At 39.1% G+C, this 24366-nt stretch overlaps 1 protein-coding gene across 1 annotated transcript in view; it reads right to left on the bottom strand.

Moving 5' to 3' along the window:
* Nucleotides 1-1221: 1221 nt before the first annotated feature.
* LOC310898120 (uncharacterized protein) overlaps nt 1222-24366 on the bottom strand; it is a 515041-nt gene continuing 491896 nt past the window's right edge. Inside the window, exons 14-18 of the mRNA XM_083832600.1 lie at nt 21009-22416; nt 18752-18924; nt 10359-10467; nt 6308-6391; nt 1222-5336 (exon numbers count right to left, since the gene is read on the bottom strand). The gene's annotated coding sequence lies outside the window, so the exon portion shown is untranslated. The remainder of the gene's footprint in view (nt 5337-6307; nt 6392-10358; nt 10468-18751; nt 18925-21008; nt 22417-24366) is intronic.

Here is a 24366-nt window from a genome sequence, read left to right as displayed (position 1 = left end):
GCAGCGGCCTTGCCTCCGTAATGAGGTTACCAGATTTGTCCCTCCCTAGCAGAACTGACTCTAATTAGGCTTACAGTTTTGGAATATTTAAATTATTTTTTTCACTTATGAATAAATGAACCGAGTATAATTATCAACAATATAAATATTTGCATATTAATATCTTCATGTTTGTATTTGATAGAATAGCATTAAAATCAACATTAGTTTTTTCACAGGATTCAACACTACAAATTTTACCCAGTTAAATTTATTTTTATTTTTAAACAAGTTCAAGGAGGAGATCAATGGTCTAAAGCCAGGCAAGATGCAGCAAATAAATAAATAAATAAATAAATAAATAAATAAATAAATAAATAAAATTCAGCAGCCATGTTTTGAAAAGGATACGTTACATTGATGCTTCTGTCATTTCTTTTGCTCATCAGTTATATTCATGAATGATGGTAGATCAAGGAAAATTGGCTTTTGGTCCTAATTCAAGCTTAAAAGAAGCATCAGTGGCAGGTAAACATGGCTATATAATTGAAAAAAACAGACTGTGTAGACAGTGTGGCAGATTTTATAGAATTAACAGAAAAAGCTTTCTGACACTAGGAGGGTTGTTGGTCAAGAAAGAGTGTGTTACAACTGGGTCTGTCAAAATGGATCCATTACATGCTGTGCTGCAGCTCATCAGAGTGAAGGTATAAAACAGTAAAACTTATGGGTGTTTGCTACAGGCCACCTGATCAGGAAGTCGATCAGGCCTTCTACAGACAGCTGGAAGTAACCTCACAATCACAGGCCCTGGTTTTTCTGGGGGACTTCAACCACCCTGTTACCTGCTGGAAAGACAACACAGCTAGGCACAAACAGTCCAGAAGGTGCCTGCAGAGTATTAATAGTAACTTTTTGACACAGGTGGGAGATGAGTGAGGAGAGGTGTGCTGCTGGACCTTGTACTGACAAACAAAGAAGGACTGCTTGGAGATGTGAAGGTTGAGGGCAGCCTTGGATGCAGTGACCATGAGATGAGGGAATTAAGGATCCTGCATGCAGGAAGCAGGGCAATAAGTAGGACTGCAACCCTGAATTCAGGTGAGTAAACTTTGGCCTCCTTATGGACTGACTGGAAGGAATCCCAAGGGTTAGGGCCCTGGAAGGAAGGGAAGTCCAGTAAAGCTGGTTAATATTCAAGCATCACTTCCTCCAAGCTCAAGATTGCTGCACCCCTACAAGTAAGTCAAGCAAAGGAGGCAGAAGACCTGCATGGAATAGCAAGGAGCTTCCAGCAAAAGTCAAACAGAAGAAGAAAGTATACAGAATGTGGAGAAAGGGACAGGCCAGAAGAAAGAAGATGAAAGAAAGCCAGCGACACTCCAGTCTTCAAAAAGGGCAAGAAGGAGGACCCAGGAAACTACAGGACAGTCAGCCTCACCTCCGTCCCTGGAAAGGTGATGGAACAGCTCATCCTGGAGGTCACTTCTAAGCACATGGAGGAAAAGAAGGTCATCAGGAGTAGTTAACATGGATTCACCAAGGGCAATCATGCTTAACCAATCTAATAGCTTTCTATGATGTAAATGACTGGCTGGTTAGAGGAGGGGAGAGCAGTGGAGAGCAGTCTACTTGACTTCAGTAAGACTGCTGACACTGTCTCCCATAACATCTTCATAGGCAAGCTCAGGAAGCGTGGGTTAGATAAGCGGACAGTGAGGCACATGCCTGTGAAATATTCCAGAGGGATGGAGTCTCTGACCTGCTTTTCTAGTCAGATGGACAGTAATAGAGTAAGGATTGACACAGTTATAGCTTGATCTCATTACAAACTTTTCTGTATTCTTAACTTGTACACTTACTCTTCAAACACCCGTTGACAGGCAACAACCTCCCCACTGCTGCTTTCAGCTTCACTCTTTTACTTTCGAGTGCTTCTGTTTTTTTCTTACTGTGACTTTCACTGTTCCCAGCAGCTGCTTGGCTAATGCACCTTTGTCCAGCTTAAAATAGTCAGTGCTCCTTTTCTTTTCAAGCCAATAATCAGGCCAGCTACTACAACTGCTTCTCTGGGGATGAATTCCTCTAAGCTAAGCACGCTGCTGCTGTCCTCTGTCACCTACTGTGCATGCTCTGCCAGTGATTGCACATGAGCTGAGCCATGCCCTCCATCCTTGCTCACGGCTCTCTTCCCAGGCGTTCCCACAAACCACTCTCCACACTGCTTTCTGCAGGTTCCAGCACTGACCTCTGTGGTCTCTCTGTATGGCATTTTGGGTTCCCCAACAGACCTGTAGGGTGAGGGCACTGTCTGTCCTTCCTTGGTATCCATTTGGAGAGAGGCATCCCTTTGCTTGGTAGATGTTGTGAGCTTAACTGCAGGGCTCCCAGTGCTGTGCTTGTGGCTTTTTCCCCTCAGCTATTAGGAGCACAGTCTTTTTTTTTTTTGCAGGCTTCATTGCTTTTCCTCCCCATAAATGACATGATACCAATGACAGCAGAATTAAACTCCTCCAGGATTTCATTTATTTTGCACTTTGCTTAAAAACACATTTTAAGTACACGCACATTCTCTAGGCATTGCTGTGTTTCTCACATCACAGTGTTGCATGTTTGCAGTTCACCTATTCTTCCAGAGCTAATTGAAAACCATATCTGCTACAGCTAGCCATTGTCAGGAATAAGGACACCTCCAACTTGTTTCCACTCCACTGGCAGCTGCTGCTTGTAGATACAGTATGAAGCTCTGATTAAATCACATTTCTGGAGTTTAAACTTTGCTGAGTGTTTTAGTTTTGTTCTATTTTTCGCTCAGGCTATTTCCATAATTCATTTTACTTATGGTACCCAGTGTAATTCAGAAACCATTAAAATGGGAGGGCTGATGGAGTTCTGCCTCATTAGGTGTCTGGAGCAGCAGCAGCCCATGGCAGGCATGTCCATGCCAGCTGCAGGAGCCTGGGGACCCCCCACACCACCCCTTCCACAGCACCAGCACAGCAGTTCATGCAGCCACACAATTACCTGAGCAGCCCCAATTGAAAAATATCCTCACAAGAGAAAATTGCTTCATTTCCAGCTGGATCAGTACCCTGATCACGTTTTTTTGTTTGTTTGTTTTTCCATAGCCCTCCAGTTATCTGTGCTAGCAAAACTGTGATCCAGTGCAAGGACAAGCAACTGTGAAAGTGACCTGCTTGAGAAAAGATTTCCTTGAAATAAATCCTTGTGGGACTACAGCCCAAGGCTCTGCTGCCCCGCAAAAGGTTAGAAATGGTTACCAAACTACTGCCTTATGCTAGGGCCTCTTCCCTACAGGAAAGAGAGCTTTGTGGGGTGTTCTAATGTTGCATGACTTATATACTGAAGGTCTTGGATTTGGTGAGGGAGACAAAGTTGAGGGCATACACTGGGGCACATGCGCCAAGATTTTTGTGGCTGCGATTGAGCTTACCAGCAGATCCTCAGGACCACACAATTTGAAGGTTTCATTTCCAGTATTTAACTTATAGCTCCTACCTGGTATATTGGAAATGCTTTATGGAAATTGGTAAATTTGCCTATTTCATGGGATTTTTCTGTGGAACGGGCATAATCATGCTTTATATTCCTTGTGAAAAAGCAGGTGCAGTATTTTAAAAATAGGTATTCAAATACAAAGCTATTTCATGTTTATACCTATGACTGGTATTTTTTAACTTTCAGAAACTTTACATGAGAAAGGTACAGTTGCTGAAAAAGCAATGAATCACTCAAGCTGAACTTTAACACCCATTCAACATCTAATTAGTTGAATTAGAGCCACTTTGCAAAGGAATCAATCAATCCTCTAGCTTTAGCTGCCCCAATGGTTCTGAAATTTGATGATGTTATCATTACTTCAGAGGAGACACTCAGCATTTTAATAAGTGCATTTTCACCCAGCACTTTAGCTCCAAACCAGGAACTATCATAAGTTAAAATATTATCTGCAAAATGCAGACTCTCCTGGGCCAGCAAAGTGTCCACATTTGAAAACTTTTCTGGTAGAGCACTCTTATTACTTTCACGAGGATCAAGAGAATTACCATCAACCCAGAGCTTCGTGATGTGCAGAATGAGAAGGTAATTAACAGGACAGAGTTTGAACTGAAGTAATACCTTTGCAGAAGCAGCTCAAAATGAATTATTTAAATTCACTATTCACATATGAATAAATGGTGAGATGAAAAGTACCTCCAGAAGGTTTAAACTAGCCTTTAAATACAAAGCAGATGAATACCATGCTACCAGTTTTCTCCAAGTTAAGCAAATACATTTGATGTTTCACAGGAGCACTGTCAAGCCAAGGCTGAAGTTGTCTGTAAAGTTTGAAGCACACCAGATAAAAGGATATATACACGTATAGAAAACCCTAAATTGGCTTTGGTTCTTAACTATTCATGCTGCTTCCTCAGGAAGGGAAGAAGGGTGTCTCAAAGCTTTTAAATTGCTTGGTCTGATTTCTAATCTCTAATCTTTTTTTTTCCCTGATAAATTGTATATGAGCTGCTGGCTCCCTCCTTCTTCTGTAGGATGTTGAGAAATGACTCAGGAGGTGACATCCCTCAGGGATCCATTTGGTTTTATGTTGGAAAATGTTCTGTAATGCAAGCCAGTTCTAGGAGAAACCCGGAAAAGGCCAATGGCTATATCATCTTCGAGGTTCCGGCTTAGCAGCCTTCGGGCAGCCTGGTTGTGTACTGAGGGAAAGACATGTCTCTTGTGAGAGATCTGGTAGAAAAGCAGTAAGCTCTGAACTGCACCAGGTGAAGGAAAGGGTAATTCAGTCCCACAGGTCTGTCCCTTGCCTCTCAGCTGACACTGTCTCTTCCCATTTCTCTCAGGTAGGCTGATGGCCTTCCAGCTTGACTTCAACTTTTATCATCTTCCTTTAAACTATTACTCTATTTCTTCTGCTTTCTTGAGCAAGATCCCTCGGTGAATGATGACATAGTTCAAAAACACTTGAAAGCTTCTCCACAACATTGTCAAACCCTTCTAGCACACATCCGCCATTAAGAAATTCATTTTTGAAAGTGAAAGTTTCAGAAAAAAATGGATGAAAACAAAGATTTTAAATGACAATGTCACATGCTGTGAGCCAGCACACAGTGGCAGCTTTCATTCCTGTTGTAAGAAAAATTAGCTGCTGTGCCAGACTAACACTATTTGCTGTCTGGACAGTTACAGTGCTTCTTTTCCATGCTTAGTTTTTAGATCTGGCAATATCCTCATATGTGATAGCATTGCATAAACATCACCACAACATTAATTTCAAGCATACTGCCTCTATGAAAGTTCATTTTCCAGCCAGATTTCACTAACCTTCAATGCTCCTGCAAAACAAAATGACACAGCATTTCCCAAAGGTGATAATTATTGGAGAACACCGTCAGTCTCACATTTACAGCATCCCAGCTTAACAATTTGTTGATTTTAAGGTTTAGTCAAACATTAGGAGAGGAGGGAGAAGGTAAATAAGGAAAATGGAAACAAGGCAGGCCATACTAGAGAAGGACTGCAAACATCAGCAATGGGGAGCAGTAGCTTAGTTCTCAGCCACTGCCCACAGCAGGGTAGATCAAGGCTGGATTTGATGCATATGTTCTTCGGTTGCTGTCAGGGGAATTACTGCAGCAAAGCAGGATTTCTCCTCTCTGTTACAGAATTGGGGATCTCAAGAGACTGAGATATGGTAGAAAGTGGCCTAGAAGATTTGCATGGAAATTTGAACGAATAAAAAAATTAGGTCATACAGCCAGCAGGAAACTCTGCTGAGAGCAGAGCAGCCAGACAAGGACAGAGGTTGTAGCTTTTATCATGCTTTAGATGGTATTCTCTTAATTACTACAAAAGTATCATTAGATTTCACCTGGTTAATTAAGATGCTAATTATAACTTTTGTTATGCATCCTGGAAAAGTTAATATTTCCTCAGATGTAAGGACCAAATATTACACAGCTCCCATTACCATCCCCATTCATTGAAATGACACACTGTGTCTTTGATATAATTAGCATAACATCTCCGTGCGGGAAGCAAGAAACTACTATTTCTCTTTTCATTTGTCAAGAAGAATCCAAGGAAAATTTCCTGCTGGTATCCTAGGGCCTGAAACAATGTCGGCAACCCACTGCAGAGCAAGTGTTTGAATCCAGGACCCAGAATTTTTAAGTAACTCCCCTGACTCCTGACCCATGGCTGCTTTTTACACTGCTTATGCAAAAGATTACATGTCCCAGCAAGCCATGATAGCGTAATACACCACTGATTTTTGGTCTCCTTTATGTTGATCAGATGCACTCACCTCTTCTTGCTGTGTGTCCTGTGTCCCATCCATATCAGGCTCTACCAGGTATTTTATACCAAATAAGCCAGCCTCCTAAGAGTCCTAGAAGACAAACATGAAGAAAGGAAATGAGGTTGTAAAAATGAATGGAGAACCACCTCTCTCAATGTAAAACCAGCTCTTCATAGCTCTGAGCAAACCCATGCATTTCGATCTAATCTTCTATACAAAGTTTTGCTTCCCCTCCCAGAAAGTCCTCTGCTATCAGCACGGTGACCCTGCACATGCTAAAGCAAAGTCCTAGCTTATACAGATCAAGACCTCATGGTAAAAATATGCTGATCTCTGGAGAAGAATGAGGACAACAAACCATGGACATGGTTCAGCAGAAAATCTAATTCTCCATGTTAGGCTTCTTTATGAATTGTGCCTCACTCAGCTTAATGCATTTGTCCTTCACGTTCATGGACACAACTTTTTAAAGAAGCAGAATGAAAGATAATAAATTAAAAGAATGTGCAAGGTACTGAAACAGCTAATCTGTTTTCTCTCTTGGTTTAGGTATGAATCTTAGAAGAAAACAACACGACTGACATGAGTTAATTCCTTTCCATTCTCTTCCCATTAAAGATTATGAAATAGTGAATTATAAAACAGCAAATTCATAGTAGACTAAAATCACTTTTAATGCAGAGAATAATAAGTGTGTTGAATAGTTTACTATTTTAAAAGATTTAGATGTAAACCTGAAGGAAACATTTGTACTTAAAGGTATGAGCAAAAGAAATTGAAGTGACAGTTTTTTACTCCTTTTTCACATTCGAGTCACTTCAGGATGTTTATATGCCATGACAGCCAGTCATAAGTCAATGAACCAGATCCAGAGCTTGTAAAAATTGATGAAGTTAGTAGGACTAACCCAGTTTAAACTTGCTGGACACCTGGCCCAAGGTCTCCTATGAATGCCTCATATTTCCTTATCTTTGTATATTTATAAACACTTTAGTTTTTCTTTCGGCAGAGCTTTTCTGGTGTGCCCTTGGCTGCACAAAGCTGGGGCTGGTGGCCACCACAGTGGTATGCTACAGAGGAGCATAACACTAGGAGAGGACATTTTATAATACAATATTTAAACACAGTGTCCCCAAGGGAGAGATGTGGAGTGGTCACTCCCAGGTGTTTCTCTGCCCTTGTCCATTGACTGGAGGTGCCTTTCGAGGGGGTGCAGTGCCCAGCTCATTCCTCCACACTGCGGAGTAGGGAACAGGACCCTTCCTGCTCAGCTTTGTATAATATGAAATGCAGAGTTACCTGAGCAGCCTGAAAAGCTCCTTATAATTTTGCTTGGGCAGCCCCTCCCTGGATCACCCCAAACCCCAGACAACTCCGTTTTGTTCTGGCTTAAAATTCCTTCAGTCCCCTCTACCAGGTACTCAGCTCCTTCCCCAAGATCTTAAATGGCTTGTTGCTTCCTCCCAAGCTTTTCAACAGTTGGCCTACAGAAACATAGGTCTGTATGGACTTCAGCTTTTAATGTGTAAGTATGTACTGGGGCTACACTGCAACTGAGCCTGCAGAGAAAGAGGAAGCTATATTTTATCAGGGTGAGTTTGGGAGACTTACAGACTCCAGAAATTAGTGTTATAAATTTGTCAGCAGGTGATGTGTGGCTGCAGAATAATCCCAGCACTACCCATTGCGTCTTTTGGATGAAACATTAAAGAAGAATGGAAGTTAACTATGCATGAGATGCACTAAAACACTATGCTTAAATAACACCCATCCACTGTATTTTCTTATTTCATTTCAAGTCGCCTTTTTTTTTTTTTTCCAGTGTGGAAATTCATAACCAGATGAACAAGTATTTTCTTCCTGAGTCTTTTATTTAAATGCTTTCACTATGCCTTGGAGGAAAGCAGCTTTTTACATCCTTGTAGCAGGACTGAAACATGGAAAGAGCAACCATTTTATGCTTACATTGCACAAGACCATTGACTACAAAATATGCAAGACATTGGAGAATATTTCCCTTCTGGGATTGATTCAAATCTCAGAACAGGGTGATTTCATTGTGACCTCCCTTTTCATGTCCCCTACAATAATTCCATGACATTATACTAGTTTACCCAGGAGCATCTGAGCCACGTGAACTACCCACTGAAACAAATGGAAAGCTGCCCTTTTCTAACAGAAAGAATTCCATCTATGCAAAGTTATCTGAACAGAGTTTCAAATACTGAAAGTTTCTACCTAGATTTTGTTGTTTATCACAGTTCCACATAACATAAATGTAGAGTTTTGCTTACTTAAAAAAAAAAAAGTCATTTAACTGAGTAAAGATGATGGTTTCTATTTATTTCAGTTGGAATATGTATCAAAATGTAGATTAACACAACTTTCTGGGTTTGATAGTTCCCATGAGAAATATTAGACATAGTTTATGTCTTTTCATTTATCTGCTTTGGTGTTGCTTTAACATTATTGGTAAATCAACCTATGTTCCCCACATAAAAAAAAATAAAATAAACATAAAAAACTGGAGGTTATATTTTTATTTGAGTAAATATTTCTAATCCAGACTTTGAAAATGTATTTTCTTCAGAGAGAAAATTAACCTCAATACTAAAAAATAAAAGCAGCAAATGCAATTGTTTTATAATCTTTATCATTTTGAGAATGGTGTTGTCAAGACCTTGGATGTCTCCTACTGATGAACAGATTGACTACTGGCATCTGCTGTAAAGTTCTCAAATGAGGGGAAAACAATGATGCTTGAATTAGCATGCTAAGACTTTGCAACTTATAAAAAGTCACAAAAGCGATGAACATTTTATTTTGTGACACCAACACCTTCAACATTTTTTGAGCTATAATCTGTTTCTTATTCAATACTGATAAAACAGTATACTTACAGCACATTTTTGCTGTAAGATAACAAGATTTCTCAAAGTTTGCCCTACATAAACACCTCATTTGTGTTATTTACTCATACTGAAGACCATGGTGGTGTAGTGCGAAGATGAAAAGATACTTTTTTGCTGCCAGGACAGGGTGAAGACATTTTTACTGTAACTGAGAACCAAACTCATCTGCTTTAAAGCCTTTCTCAGCTGGACAACTATAGAAGTGATTATCTGTCAGTTAGCTGTATCAGTTGAGAGCCACTTCATGAAAGCTGACAGCTGTATGCTAACAGATGCAGTACAACCAATAACAACAAGTAAATCAAATCTGGACCACTTATCTGGAGCTACTTGTGGGTCTGTTTCTATTCTGGAAAACATAACTGATGTGGAAAAGAGAGGAACAATGGTATTAGCTTGGTTGTTAAAGGAAAATCACCAATCTGGTCTGATCTGAAATTGGTACAGAAGTTGCATTCTCAGGTTTTCTCCTTTACCAGAAGTCTTTCAGAAACGTGTCATCTTTCAGCTGGAGGTAAAGGGAAATTACTTTTGCAGACATGATCTCTTCTATGGCCAGAGCCAATGTTTTTTATATTTCCGTTACACCCATATGTCATGGGAGATATTCTAATCTGGTGTAAATTGGCATAAATCTATAATGTCCCCTTGAGGATGAGGACAATACCTCCTTCTCTGTACATTACTGCTTATTGTGCTATCACAAATCAGTGTACCTAACATTAACAGACTGATTTCATTTCAATCAGCATAGTACTGGTGTTAATAACAGTATAAATTGAAAACATCCCTGGAAAAACTGTCTAATGCTTAGCTGTCTTCAGGAATGAAATACTGAGGAACCTGTTTGTCTTGTGTTAAGTGGACATCATCTTCAAGAATGTTAGATGAATTAAAATGGCTTTCAGCCTCCTTGATACAACCCATCAAATGCAAACCCAAACTTACTTTTCTGTAAACGAACTGTCATCCTGTTTTATGATGATACATCCATGTACTGTCAGAACAAATGACAATAACATAAGTTCTATTGTTATCTGCTTACAGCTGTCAGGAACACATTTCTGGAGAGATCCAAATATCAGCTGTGCAGATTTCTCTGAAATAGAAGAAAAGCACAATACAAAATAAAAGGATTCACTCACAGTTTGGATAGTGGGAAGACCCTCTTGCCATCAACTGCATTTTCCATTCCATTCTTCTCCTGTCCAGGAATGTGTCAAATCCTCCCTTAGGAAATTTGAATCCAATGTCCTGAAACATGTCTTACTGTCGTTTATAAATATATATGACCTACAGTCTGCAGAATTGTTAATAATATATGACCTACAGTCTGCAGAATTGTTAATAATTTAGATACTTGAAGATGCATTCCTGTGTGCAAAGGAAATGACCATTCATGTGAGACTTCTCAGAACCATCAGATTTCAAAAGGCTTTTATTATATTGAGTTATCAAATTGGCCCGACAGCTTTTCTCAACATTTTCTTATCACTTAGTTTTACCGCAACACTTAATGATGGAAAATTGTTCCAAAGAGACTGGAATAATGCATGATGAATTTTGTAGACATTGTACACATCTTATTCCACTGATCTTAGTAGAAGCTTATTTAGGGAAAGTCTGTAGATTGTGGTATTTGAAAAGCAGTTACATTGTTAGGTATATGAAGCAAATTGTGGGATTGGAGTATGGAAACAGAAGATCAAAGAGCTACAACAGGGAGCCATGGAAATGAGAACAGGACCAAAAGATTACTTTAAGAACTCAATATTTTTTCCTTATAAATTTCTGAGACATATGTAAATCACCTGAGCTCTGCTGATTTTTGATATCATAAATATCCTATACTACACCATAGACCTGTAAGACACAGTCCATGTTTCTATTTCAATATAATCCTGAACATGTTGTTCTACCAGAAATTCACAAACTAAATATAAGTAGATTTTTAGGCCTGAGTTCTGGAAATAGAGAATCATGCCTTTGAGAGTCCTCTAGATACCATTGTGTTTTGTCAAAGTTATCAGACTAAATTCACACTAAACATAAATCATCTGAAGTCATCAGCATTGCACCAGAATGAACTTGGCTCAGTGGGATTGGGCTCAAGGTAATATTTAGTTCATGTTGTATGTAGTACAGCAGAAACCTTTTTGTAGTTTTTCAATTTTTTCAATCCTACTTGGTAAGCATCTTTGCTATGTCAGAAGAGGGTCTTCCTGTGTCATAAATGTAGGCTTTTTTTTTTCTTATGCTAATTAAAATGAATTCTCACCTATAACACGAATGATTAGAAATGCTAATAATGTAATCAAGCTATCTACAGAGGCAGGAAAATTCCCACGCCTCGCTTTTAAAGACCTTAAATATTTCTGTATAAGGCATCAATTTGAAGAACACTTTCCTATGGTTCTTCATCTCTCACAGTATCAGCAGGTGCATAGGGAGAATATTTTTGCTGTACCTCACCAAAATCATGAAAAAACAATACTGCTTCTCTCATGCTGGCATGGTGTAAAGAGACATTTTCTGTACGCAGGGCTGGAAATGTTCATCTTCAGAATATGAAATCTTTTTTGCATTTGTCAGATTGCCCTAACACCCCTGAGAAACATTGGGTCTCTCCCTCAAAGGAAGCATTATAGTAAAAGGATAACCTGAACTGGATTCTCAGCCGTCAAAAATCATTTTACCTTCTTCACTTTCACTAGAGTTATGCCTAAGCAATGCAAAGCAATGCGCCTGTGTCACCATCCCTTACACCAGTCTCAGTCTTGCTTGTTTCCTCAACACTCCTTTTGGACTGTGAATTGCCTCACTGGAGTTTCCCCATATAGCTCCAATGTCTCATGCTTCCACTGATGGACATGTAATAGCATCCAACTTTCCTAACCAATCTCAGCAGCATCTCATCCAGCACCATTAACAGCATCTCACGCAGCACAGGATGCCTGCTCTCCAGCATACATGAAGCCCAAACAGGTCATAAATAACCCTATCTTATGAGGACTGCTACTGCAACACAGAAAGAACTTATTGTGTCTGATGTAAGGCAACAGGTGTGATTTTGTGAAGTGCCCTTGTGACTAAAATGCCTGTGCTGCTGACAAATTGTCAGTGATAGGTATCTAAGACACAGTGTTTCCAAGAAATCATTATGCAAGGTCAGTGTCTTGACTTGCTTACTGCAGGAAGAGAACAAACCCTTGGACCCAGAAGTATTTAAACCTGTGCCTTTGTTATAATCTATGAAGGAAGCTTGCTATAAAATTGTAATTCTGATTCAATTTGTCACTATCTCTAACGAAGGCCCAGGTAAAACATGAAATTTAGGAAACAGTTGCAATATTTTAAATAAGCAATTCAACAAGTGTAGGAAATTATTGCAATATAGAGCTGCTATCTTTGCTTTCCAGAGATAGAGTATGCTAATGTGTGTTATCTCAAAGTCTGACAAGGAGATGGGGAAGGAAGAGGATACAGTAGTCTGTCAAAATGCATATGTTAATAATCTCTCTAAATGAAGTCGGGGGGACCCAAAGAATATTCATTCACTATTTGGATTCATTAAAAACATTGCATTTCTTCAACCTGTTTGTTGATTTTTCTTATATGGTTCTTTAACTTGTCAGGTACAACATGATATTGCTTAGCACTTTATGGACCAAAAATTGGTCTTTGCAGGCTCTGTCCACCATCCTGTATTTCCTCCCACAACTTAACATTTAGGCTGAAACACAGATTTTTAGGACTCTTAAGAACATATTATCTCATCCTAACCTTTTTGTAAAAACAGAACAAATAGATTGGTAGTTCTACATCAGCTCTAAAAATAGAACCCCTACCAAATTGACATAATACATCTGACACAAGGAGGAAATATTAGATGTGATATTTGCAATAACGTCAATTACTTCCAAGCAAAAACAGTTAGCAAATCATGTTCCTCATGAGATTTTCCACGTTTTTCTCATTAAATGATTAAACACATGCCTCCAACTAAACATTTATATTTCTTATTTTAGTACTCACACAAAAAGCTATTCCCTCTGATCATCTCTAATGGTTGGTTTATCAAAATTATTTATGTGAATTGTGTAGTGCTTTTCACCTGGTTTTGCAACTTGCAGAGGACTTGAACAAGCTAGTAGCTCAGGATGTAAGTCAAAGAACTTAATATGAACTGTCTAAAGTCTAAAGGTCTTGCCTAAATCAGCTGTCCATGTGGTTTATCTGAACAAGTTGTCACGCCAGTAGAAGTGACCAAGTAAAATCCTGAGGTGGGTGAAATTGTCTTCAGGACATGTCTGTTCTCTCTCCATTGACTATCAATTGAACCTAGGTGATATTAGAAACCTAGTAGAATTTAAATGGTGAAGCCATATGGGATGTATACTACTTGAAAAAAATAAAGAGGAAAAGTGCAGTTCAGTGACTCATCCAACTTGTACCATAGATTTTCCAATACTTGCAGATTGGTGTTTCAAGCTCAGAAATGTGCTTTACTTCATGTTATTTCAAACTTATGATTATATAATTAAATCAGACATTCTGTGACTAGGATCAAAAGTGAGACAAATATAATTAAAAAAAAGTTTAAGAATAAAATTACAATGAAATCCAATCCCAGTTCATTTACCCATCCTAATCTGAATAGCCTTTTAGCATATGCTTAAGTTCATTGACGCCAAAATTTACAGTAATATACCCAATCTATTTGCATCCACACACTGTGGACTTTTCTTTGACTGCCCAAACCAGTGTGTTCAACAAAAGAAAGGATCTCTTCCAATGATTTTGATAAGCTGATAAGTCAATTCTCCTTCTAGCTCTCTAGGTGAGTTGACACTTTCATCTACTCTCAAACCGCAAGGAGAATGCTCTTTAAAGCACTTATATGTGGCAATTCAGCCATTGAGTTGAAATTCTAAGACATTAGTGAAAAAGTTACTATATAATTCTAATACTACAGGGTGTTCAAATATTAGTTTCATGTAGGGTTATAAACCTACCGTCTAATGTATTGTAACTTATCATTAATATAAGTTTCTAGTTTCCTGGTCAAGGGTGCATTAACATTGTTTTTGTGTTAGTTGAGGAACAATAGGATTCCACAGAAAATTGCTTCTTTTTCTGATCCATGCCCTTAAGCTGAGCCCCTGGTAATGTCTTAATTGCCATTATACTGCCAAACACTGATGGAAACTCAAAATTACAAGGTGGTTGGAAATCTTTGTACTGAAGCTTTGAAGTATTGTTATTTCAGAAGCTCTTAAAATTATTTAGCTGTCATAAGATATTGAACTTATTTTTGCAACTCCTTGTCATATTCAGAGATACATTGTTTTAATACACTTCTGTCAAGTCAATTCCCTCTCTAGTAGGATGCAGCAAAGTATTTGTATTTAATTTGGATAGTTGGTGAACCATAATATCCAGTAATTATAGTGTATAGATTTATTTGCTACATTATCCAAGATGTTTTGCTCAATTGTATCTTGTCTTGGGAACCTCTGAAGTAAAAAATGCCATGGTGGAAAGCAATGTTTCTTAGCTTTCCTATGAATTACTTGTCAGAGAATTATAACTATGTGTAAAAGTTAAAGCTTTAGGCAAGTCTTAAAAACAGACTTCGGTGATCTTTATTGTAATAGAAAAGGTAACAATACTATTAATAAAAGCTAACAATACTTACCTAACTATCCAGAAATCTTGTTTCAACAATATTTGTTAAATGGCTTGAAAGCACCAAGGGAATAGAAATAAGCTACTTCAGAAAGCAAACAATGTGTTTATGTACTTAGAAAAAAAATCTTAAAATTTCCAACCCTTCCCACCAAATCTACCTATTCATCTGTCTTTGTCCGTAGGAATTTCATAGAGCACCAAACATCCCCTTTGAAATACTTGGAATGAGTCTCATATACTAGTTTTGAAGAACAGTGAAGAACAAATTATCATTATAAAGCCAGAAGTTAAATGGAATATTTTTGAAGTATTCACTTATATCAACTTCAGTGAAGTGATATATGGCTACATTTTCTGAATTTTGTTCCGGTTTGATGAACGAACTACACAGTAATTAAATACTTTTGAACATCCAAACTTTTTTTTCTTATATAGGACAAGCATTGGAAGATCTGATACATGAAAATTATCATATTATTATTTAGGAAGCTAGGGAATGTAAGTTGGGGCAGCTGCAACAAGGGCAGACTGCTCCATCCATGCACAGACACTTCCTACCATGCAAACACCCAGAGAAATTCAGACTTGAATGTTTCATGCTTCCAGGAAAGTTGCAATTAATTCAATTTTTAGTCTGGTCTAGGCTAGCAATATGATTCTGCTACTGTCTGGTGAGGGATTTCAAGTCAATGTACATGACAAGGACTTTGATGGCACCAAGCTGAGTGGTGCAGATGATACCATAGAAAGAAGGAATGCCATTCAAAGGGACCTGGACAGACTGGAGAAGTTGACCCATGTGAAACTCATGAGGTTCAACAAATCCAAGTGCTGCAAGGTGCTGCACCCAGGTCACAGCAATCCCAGACAGGAGTAGACTGGGAGAAGAACTAATTGAGAGCAGCCATGCAGAGAAAGAGTTGGGGGTTCTGGTGGATGAGCCAGCAGTGCACACTTGCAGCACAGAAGGCCAGCTGCATCCTGGGCTGCATCAACACAGGTGTGACCAGCAGGTCAAGGGAGGTGATTATCCCCCTCTACTCTGCCCTTGTGAGGTCCCACCTGGAGTACTACATCCAGGTTTGGGGCCCCAGCCCAGGAAAAATGTGGACCTGTTAGAACAAGTCCAGAGGAGAGCTACAAAGATGATCAGAGTGCTGGAGCACCTCTCCTATGAGGAAAGGCTGAGAGAGCTGGGGATGTTCAGCCTGGAAAAGAGAAGGCTCCAGGGAGACCTCATTGTGACCTTTCAATACTTAAAGGGGTCTTCTTAAAAAAAAAAAAATGGAGAAGGACTCTTTACTTGGGTAGATAATGATAGAACAGTAGGGAATGGTCTTAAACTAAAAGAGGATAGATTTAGGTTAGACATCAGGAGGAAATTCTTCACTGTAAGGGTAGTGAGACACTAGAACAGGTTGCCAAGAGAAGCTGTGGGTGCCCCATCCCTAGAGGTGTTCAATGCCAGGCTGAATGGGGCATTGGCCAACCTATCTAGGGGGTGGCATCCCTGCCTATGGCAGAGAGGTGGGAGATCGATGATCTTTAAAGGTCCCTTGCAACCCAAACCATTCTATGATTTGAAGTGCTACAAGCATTTAGTGGACAGGACAGAGGCAATCTGACATCAGACTTAGTTTTACTGTTGGCCTAGTGAAGCACTTTGTTAGCTGATCTTTATTGTTAAATATAAGCAGCTCTCTCTGTGGAGCAATAGGAATAGAGAAATATAAGCAGTGACTACCAACAAAATGAGGCCTACACACCCAGTTTGATGGTGTTGCTTTCTCCACCTGATTTCTACTCAAAGTAGGCATCAGAGAATTTGTCTTTTGTACAATGATGTTGCAAGGCAGCAACAAGTGCCAAATAAAAGGAACTGAACATAAGGGATAAGTGTTCCAAAATAATGCATGGGATGTGCTGTCAGAGATCCACTGGTAGGGTTGTTCGGGATTATGGTTTACAGTTCGGTGAGAGGACAGAGGAGCTGTTGTAGGACCTGAGAGGAGTGGAAAATGCAAGCTGTTTTACCATATACAATGACTTCAGGCCACCTAGGCAACAAGCAAATAGTCATGGCCTTCTTTGCTACTACCATGCTTCCAACAGCAGAATATGCTTTATTAAGCATTGGTAGCTGTTACAGCATAACTCCTTCAGCTGAAGTGAAAATAGGTTTTGTTTTGGAGGTGATGTTTTGGTGGAAACCTCCAAATTCTCAGAGAATAAATGTCGCTATTTATCACAAATTCCTGACATCTACAGGAAAGCTTATAAGAATTAGATTTCCTGACAGAAAAAATGCAGATAAATGCAAGACCAAAACCAGACAAATAACACAAACCATTTTTTATTGAGGTATCTTGCCTGAAATAGGGAAAAGTTAGGAAGTACCCGGCATGCTAAATATTACATTTTTTAAAAAAAAAGGAAAAAGGTACTAAAATGATGGGAATGAAGATGCATTTTCTTAAATGCTCTCTGAGCAGCTATGCTGAGACCTGCTAGCTTTTTGTTCTGACTGAACTTTAAGTGTTGCCTTTTGGATAAGCATGTGCTGTGCTTCATTTCACTTGAATTTCAGGCTGGGAACAAAATATGAATCAAAGTTTTCATTCCTGAGATGTTGCCTCACTTTGTGAAAATGACACTGTTTTCAATGAAACCTAGCATTACCTGGGTAAAACAGGCTTTGGATATGGGAGACTTTAAATTATATCCTGAACTTTAAGCTTTAAAGTATATCCATAAACACAGGAGAATCCGAGAATCCTTCATAATAGAATAAATTTAGGAAAATAATGGGATGCCAAAGGCCTTGCTCGTGTTTCTACTAACATATTCAAAAGTATTGCAAGAGACCAGTAGGACTTTCAAAACAGAGCTTGTTGCCTGAAAAAGGAAACCACCTAGAGCCTCCAGTATCTAACACAACCCATACACCAGCCACAGACTGCCACAGTCTATCTGGTCTGGAAATAATGATGCCCAGTCAAGTAGGTAGCATGACAGGCTGCCCTCTGATATTCAGAGGGGACATCTCATTACCCACGCTCCACCACCATGCTATCTGAGTATCTCTAACTCATTTACTTTGACTATTTCCCATCTCATTTCCAGTGTTTTCTTGTAATGATTAAAGCTCAGAATCCTTGGGAGATGCTGTTTTATTGCAACTGTTTTGGGCACAGCACAGTTTCATGTACAGTGAACTCCAACATTTTCCCCTGCCTACCTCTCCCACCAGCTTTATTCTGCCAACCTGCTGGCACTGCAGATGCTACTGTGGCTGAGCTCTGCTCCTGCCATGGTTTGGACCATTTTAAAGACGACACCCCCATGAGTGTCATACACTGTGTGCCACAGTCTCATTGGGTTAGGTGACTCTTGCTATATTGATAAAATCTGATTGTATTATACAGTTTCAGATCATTCTCTCCAGTACTGATCCAGTCAAGCACAGAGGGAACAAGAGAAAGCCAGCAGAAGTAATTTGAGTTGCCACTCTTAAGCCTCTCATGTCCACACAAAAATCCTATACTCTGTCTTTCCAAAGAGACCACTGAACACAAAAAGCACACTAATGCAGTGTTAATGCATGCATATTACTGAGCTACCTGTGACACACAATGATGCACTTCATAGCGCTCCATGTTGGAGGCGATCTGGCTCTATATTACTTAAACACTGAACAGGGAGGAAATGCAGCCTCTCATTATAGATGCCCAAAGCCTTTCAACAGTAGCGTCTGCTTTAAATGAAATTGTTAACCTCTAAATTCCTTTGAAAATTTGTGAGTTTATCAAGGGAAGAATAGGTTGGAAAGTTATTTCTGCTTCCTTACCAAGTGAAGTGCTAGCTACATGCTAAGCTTGTGTGTGCTCTGAAGGGGAAAATACATCAAGTGAAGTGAACATTCCCTGGTGGGTCTGTCCCAGTATTGCCCATGCTGTTGATCTGGCTGGTTTTGACAGGCCCGAGACTTGTGACAAGCACAGTCTATTTCCTAAAGTCCTCCTAAAAAACAAAACAAAACAAAACTAAGAAATAATAATAATAAAAAAAGCTGCCATTAAAGTGACAGAAAAATCCCAATTTGACCTGCAGATACACAAGAACCTGGAATTAACAAATTGCCAATGGTCCTTTTAGCATGCACTTTTGACTAAGGACAAAAACAAAGGACATTACCTGTTTAACCATGACCAGATGTGTTACACACAGGAGACGTGGTGACATCTCACAGTTGCAGCTCTGCATTCTCCCTCCTCTTTCAGGCCTAGATTTACCAGAGACTAAGAGGACTCTAACTCACCTATCCCACTATATATTACCACAAAGCTGTACTTCCTGGTGAGTCAGATCACTCACAGCTGTAGCCACTTTTCTGCATCCTTTGAGGTCTTTACTAGCTCCTCTACCTCTATGGACATGATAGAAAGCACTTGGCCCTGCTTACACCATCTGCCTCCTCACCTTAAAACTTTGGCCAAGTTTCATATTTTTCAGTCTCCCATTGATTTTAACCTATTGTCCCTTACTGTTTTTCACCTAGTCTCACCGTGTTTTTCCCCAGTACTGTATATTTCCATGGGGTTCAGCTCAAACTGCTTACTGGGGTTCCTGCTTGTCATGCTATTAGCACTTTTGGAACATGCTACTGAGGCATCAGTGTTCTTTATTGATCAGATTTTAAGTCTCCATGCACATGTATTTCTGAATAGTGTTAATCAAATACTCAAATGACTGTAACCTGCTTTGTTGTACAGTGTGTGTAGTTTTTCCTGATATAAACTGAAATCAGCAAAAGGAGAAATGAAGGGAGAGGGGAAGTGAGTAGGGGTGTTTCTCACACCAGTGGCAGCTGCTTCCCAAGAGACCCTGCACAAGCACAGCACCAGGGTCTGCAGCTGCAGGGCCATGAGACCCACAGTGCCAGAATAAAAGCGTGGGAATGCAAGGGAAATATGCCGGTGAGGCGCTGGTGCTCCAGGCAGCTTGGGTGAAAGGGTACACAGCTGCAAATAGCAGACCCATAGCATTATAGATGTCGAGGCACTAAGGTATCTAGGCACAGTGCACTTCCGTTTTCTCTTCGGCTTCTTTATACAACATGTGATTTCCCTGACCTCTTCCATACCACCCCTCTTCACCTCTCTTCAGTCAGAGAAGTTTAGTTAGTCATTCTTTGAGCAGTTTGTTCTGAATCTGTGATCATCCTAGTCATCCTTCTCTGTGCTACTGTCAAACCCACTACAATCTTTTGAGAGTGTTCCACTAGAATTACACACAATTTTCAAGGTGCAGTGCATGAAAGTATTTTAAGTGGCCTGTTGATGTTTTCTGTTTTACTTTTCCTCTCCTAAGTAATTCCTAAAATTGTTTTTACTTTTTCACTGCAACGGAGTAATGCAGTGACCTTTCCATTTTTATAAATCCCAAATCTTGTTCACAGAATCAATCCAATAGTTGTAAGGCACTGGGAATCTTTCTGTTTTCAAGATTTTCTATATGAAGCATGCAGACCAAAGCTGGATTACCGCACGAGCATGGGCATTTGGAAAGTCACACATTTATATGCATGTAGACATGCAAAAAGTAAGGTTAAAGAGCGATTTTTTTTCAAGTAATTTAGACACAGGATATTTATGCATGGTTTGGGAGATATATCCATAATTTTGTAGTCATGGCCTCTGTTTGGGAAGAGGACTTGTCAGATTTTAGAATTACTGATATTCTTTGTAGGCTTCTCTTCAGAAATTTGGAAATACCTAGAGGGGCTGTTGTCATGTTGCAAGCAACCAACCCTCATGAAGTTGACTTGGAGTCAATCACTAAAACTATTTTCAAATGAATATTCATTATCAAAGCTTTTTGTTGGATTGCTGTAGAACTAAGAACAGGGACAATGCTACTTTTTGTATATAGAGTGAATACACACAGCCTGTTCTTCATGTCTGAACAGTGTTGATTCTTCTTGGGCTGCCATTTCTGATGCAGAAACTATACAACTCTCACAAATATTAACCCATTCCTGGCCAGAGAGGGAGAAGAATCACAGCATTAGCAACATCAGCCCAGTGCTAAGGAATGTCACTTACCAAAAGCCATTGAGAACCTGATTTGAAGGTCTGGCTCCCAAGCACCCCAGGGATTTGAATCTGCTTCTGAATGCAATGGAAAACTCATCTGCATATAAATTCCCATTGTAATAAAATGTTTTGTGTTTCCCATGCAGCTGAGATGGAGTGGAATGCGTCACTGAGGAGAAGGGGAAATATTTTAATCTCTTGGAGACTTTGAGGTGACCCCCCCATCACCTCCTCCCCTGCTACACTTGCAAGCAGTATCTCAGACACCAAAGTGCCCCTTTGCCTGGGGGGTGGTTTCTCATGGCCGACTTCAGCACACTGAGTGGGAACAGACCACACAGACCCCGAAGCTCCATGCTCTGACCCTGTGTGGCAAACCATCCTCTGTTTAGCATGCCAGCTGTTTGACTTTCCCCAGCAATACATTGCATCCAATATGACCAAACACAAAGATCATGTAATAAGATATCATCACAGTCACTCACAGCTTGTCACTATCATTTGCTTTCTTGGTTGTTTTTGAAAGGTAAGGAAATATCAGAGATTCAGAAAACAGAATGCAGAGATAGAATCAATATCAAAGAAAGGAAATTTTTTAAAAATAAATAAATCAGAGGGCATTTATCACACTTTGGCAGATTTATGCTAATCTGCTTTAGTTAATTTTCATATTTTTAAATACTGTCTATCCTTTCCAATTCTTTTCTATTACTTCTTAGTGTAAAAATATTTTTCTTCTTCACTCAAAAATATTGAATTTCTTTCTCTTAAATAATTAGAAAAAAAAAACAGTTTGTTAAAATTGTTGAGCAAACCTAGTTATTAGAAGTACATGGCTAATTTTGTATTGCAGCATAAGGTAATTCTAAATTATTATTTTCATTAAAGTGTTGTCTCAGTAAAGCATTTTGGGCAGACCTGTAAACTGCTAGTATTCCACAAAGTCCTTATATGTCTGCTTAAATATCAATCTGTTTCCTTGAAATTGAGCTAAAATCTGTTTTGTACTTCACAATGTAAAAGAGACAGGTGATTCACTTCCTCAGAACTGTAAAGCTCTTCTCTAAATATATAAAATTAATGCAGGCAGGACAAAAACTTTAAACCTTTCATTTGTTGAAAAACACTGTTCATGGAATTTGTGAATTCAGGCAAATGTAACAAATGCTTTTGTCAATAAAAAAGCAGCTGTTCCTTAGTTTGGAACACTTTGTTTGGACTTATTTGAACAATACATTCAGCCTTTTTAATTTGAGACCTTTTGTTTCAAACCTGTCAGGTCCTGGGCAGGCAAAGGTACTTGCTGTAGACACTATTCTTCTCCATTAACCATCTGAGGTTGGCACACTGCAGCTCTCTGTTCAGATGGCTCCATCAGGTGGCTCCTGTTATGTGGCATGAACTCTCTGTGCCTGTTCTTTGGAGACAAAAGCAAGGTCATAAAGTCCTTTGAAATAGAAAATAAGCAAAAATCAGAATAGTTGATAGTGCAACCAATGGGAATCATACCAGAGAGGATATCATGGATGATGTGAACCAGGACTTCAGGGGCATATTATGTCCATGTTCACATGAACATGTGTTGTGTGCAGGCAAATATATTTAAGGTCTCAGATGAACTGATGTCTGAAGAAACCAGAGAGACTATGAGAATTTTATCCTTCAAAGTAAATACTGTAAAAACTAGAAGGAACAATTTGCACAAAAGCAAATTCCTTTGGCCCTCTCATCTTCCTGTCTGTTAATAAATCCTAGGGCACAGCTACCTTTGTCAGTGAACACTGTCCCAGGCCAGGATTAAACTGTGGTTGTTGCATTAGGTGGCACACCAGGGATGAACATAATCTCTGTGACTGGCTCTGGCTGAGAAACATACATGCTCTTCCTCAGCAAACTATTGTCCCTCTTCTTCCTTGTCACAGAAACTTTCCCTTTATGAGGAGGGAAACGGGGTTATATTTTGCCAATGAGAGGGAAAATAATAATAATAATAATAATAATAATAATAATAATAATAATAATAAAGCTTTCATTCAGAAAGGCATGACCTAGGAGCTTTTAAGAAACAGAGAACTGTCCTGGAAGGCTATTATATATAATTGCTTGTTTGCTTGTGCACTTTCATCATGTGATACAAATCTGGTGGAGCTTGGAGCTCTTGAGTCTGATTGTCCTGAGGGCAACTGAGTTTAAATGCAGAAGCATTAGCAGAAGGACCAAAATAAGTGATCAGCCTGATACTTGGGAAAGCCTTCTAGCTAACTGGATAGACCAGAAGCTCTGATTAGTATGGAAGATCACATTTAAATTAAAACAAATATCAGTGAAGGAAATGTTTGGAGATTTCAATACACCACTGAAAACAGCTGAAAAATAAGCAAAAGACTATGTGAGAAAAGCTATTCAATACAACTAGCTGATGGGACAGTCCTACAAGGCATTATGGAATCATAAATCACAATTTTGCTTAAAGTTACAGATATAAGAAATTTGATAATCTTGTACGTAGAGTATTACAAGATCAACTAGCAATTTAAAACTGTTGGAAATCATGACCAAGAAAAATCCACATCTTACTTAAATAACCAGGACATACTGTGCAAAATTTGTCACTGAAAGAATAGTTTTATTTTACAGAAACTATTTGGAATATTGGTCTCCAGCAGGGAGAACAAATCTCATACTGTTTTTAATAATGATTGCAAAAGTGGGGAGGTGATATATTGCTTTTAGACTTTGCAGAATCATTGACAGAGTCACTTTCAATGCCTGATGTAAGAATACATTTATTAATAATCAAAGACTTTCCTTTCATTCTGAGGAAACATCATTGGAAAACATCACTGGATTCCTCCTATTAAATATTCCAGAGCCACTCACTTGCTGACTTCGTAAGTCACCCACACAGATTGCTTGCTTTCCTTTCAATATACTCTGAAATGATATAACTGTGTATATCCTCAGTTGTGTGTCATCAATATACCACTACATCAGCACATACATACACAAAAGGATGACTATTACTCACTACTATTAGTTTATTCTTCATTTGTGCAAACAAAACTCCCAAGATGCTAACACGGTCTTGTCTGTGAAACAAAACTTTTTTTAATTTCTCTGTCTGATTTTTCCCCAAAGTCCTATATACTGGTGTGTGTGTGTGTGTGTGTGTGTGTGTGTGTGTGTGTGTGTGTGTGTGTGTGTTGAGGGCAGATTATGATGTATGCATCTGAAGGTCAGTTCCTGGTTCTGGCATTTTTCTACATTGGGGTGCTTGCTGTGGTCATAAAGTAATTTTAATTCATTTGGTTTTCATATATGTCCACGTGTGCTTGAGTATGTGTGTGCTTTTATGCATTCTTTTCAT

This window comes from Anser anser (genome assembly GCF_964211835.1).
Source record: "Anser anser genome assembly, chromosome: 3".
Classification (NCBI taxonomy): Eukaryota; Metazoa; Chordata; class Aves; order Anseriformes; family Anatidae; genus Anser; species Anser anser.
The sequence above is the reverse complement of the archived record's forward strand: the minus strand, read 5'-3'. Positions and strand labels throughout refer to the sequence as shown.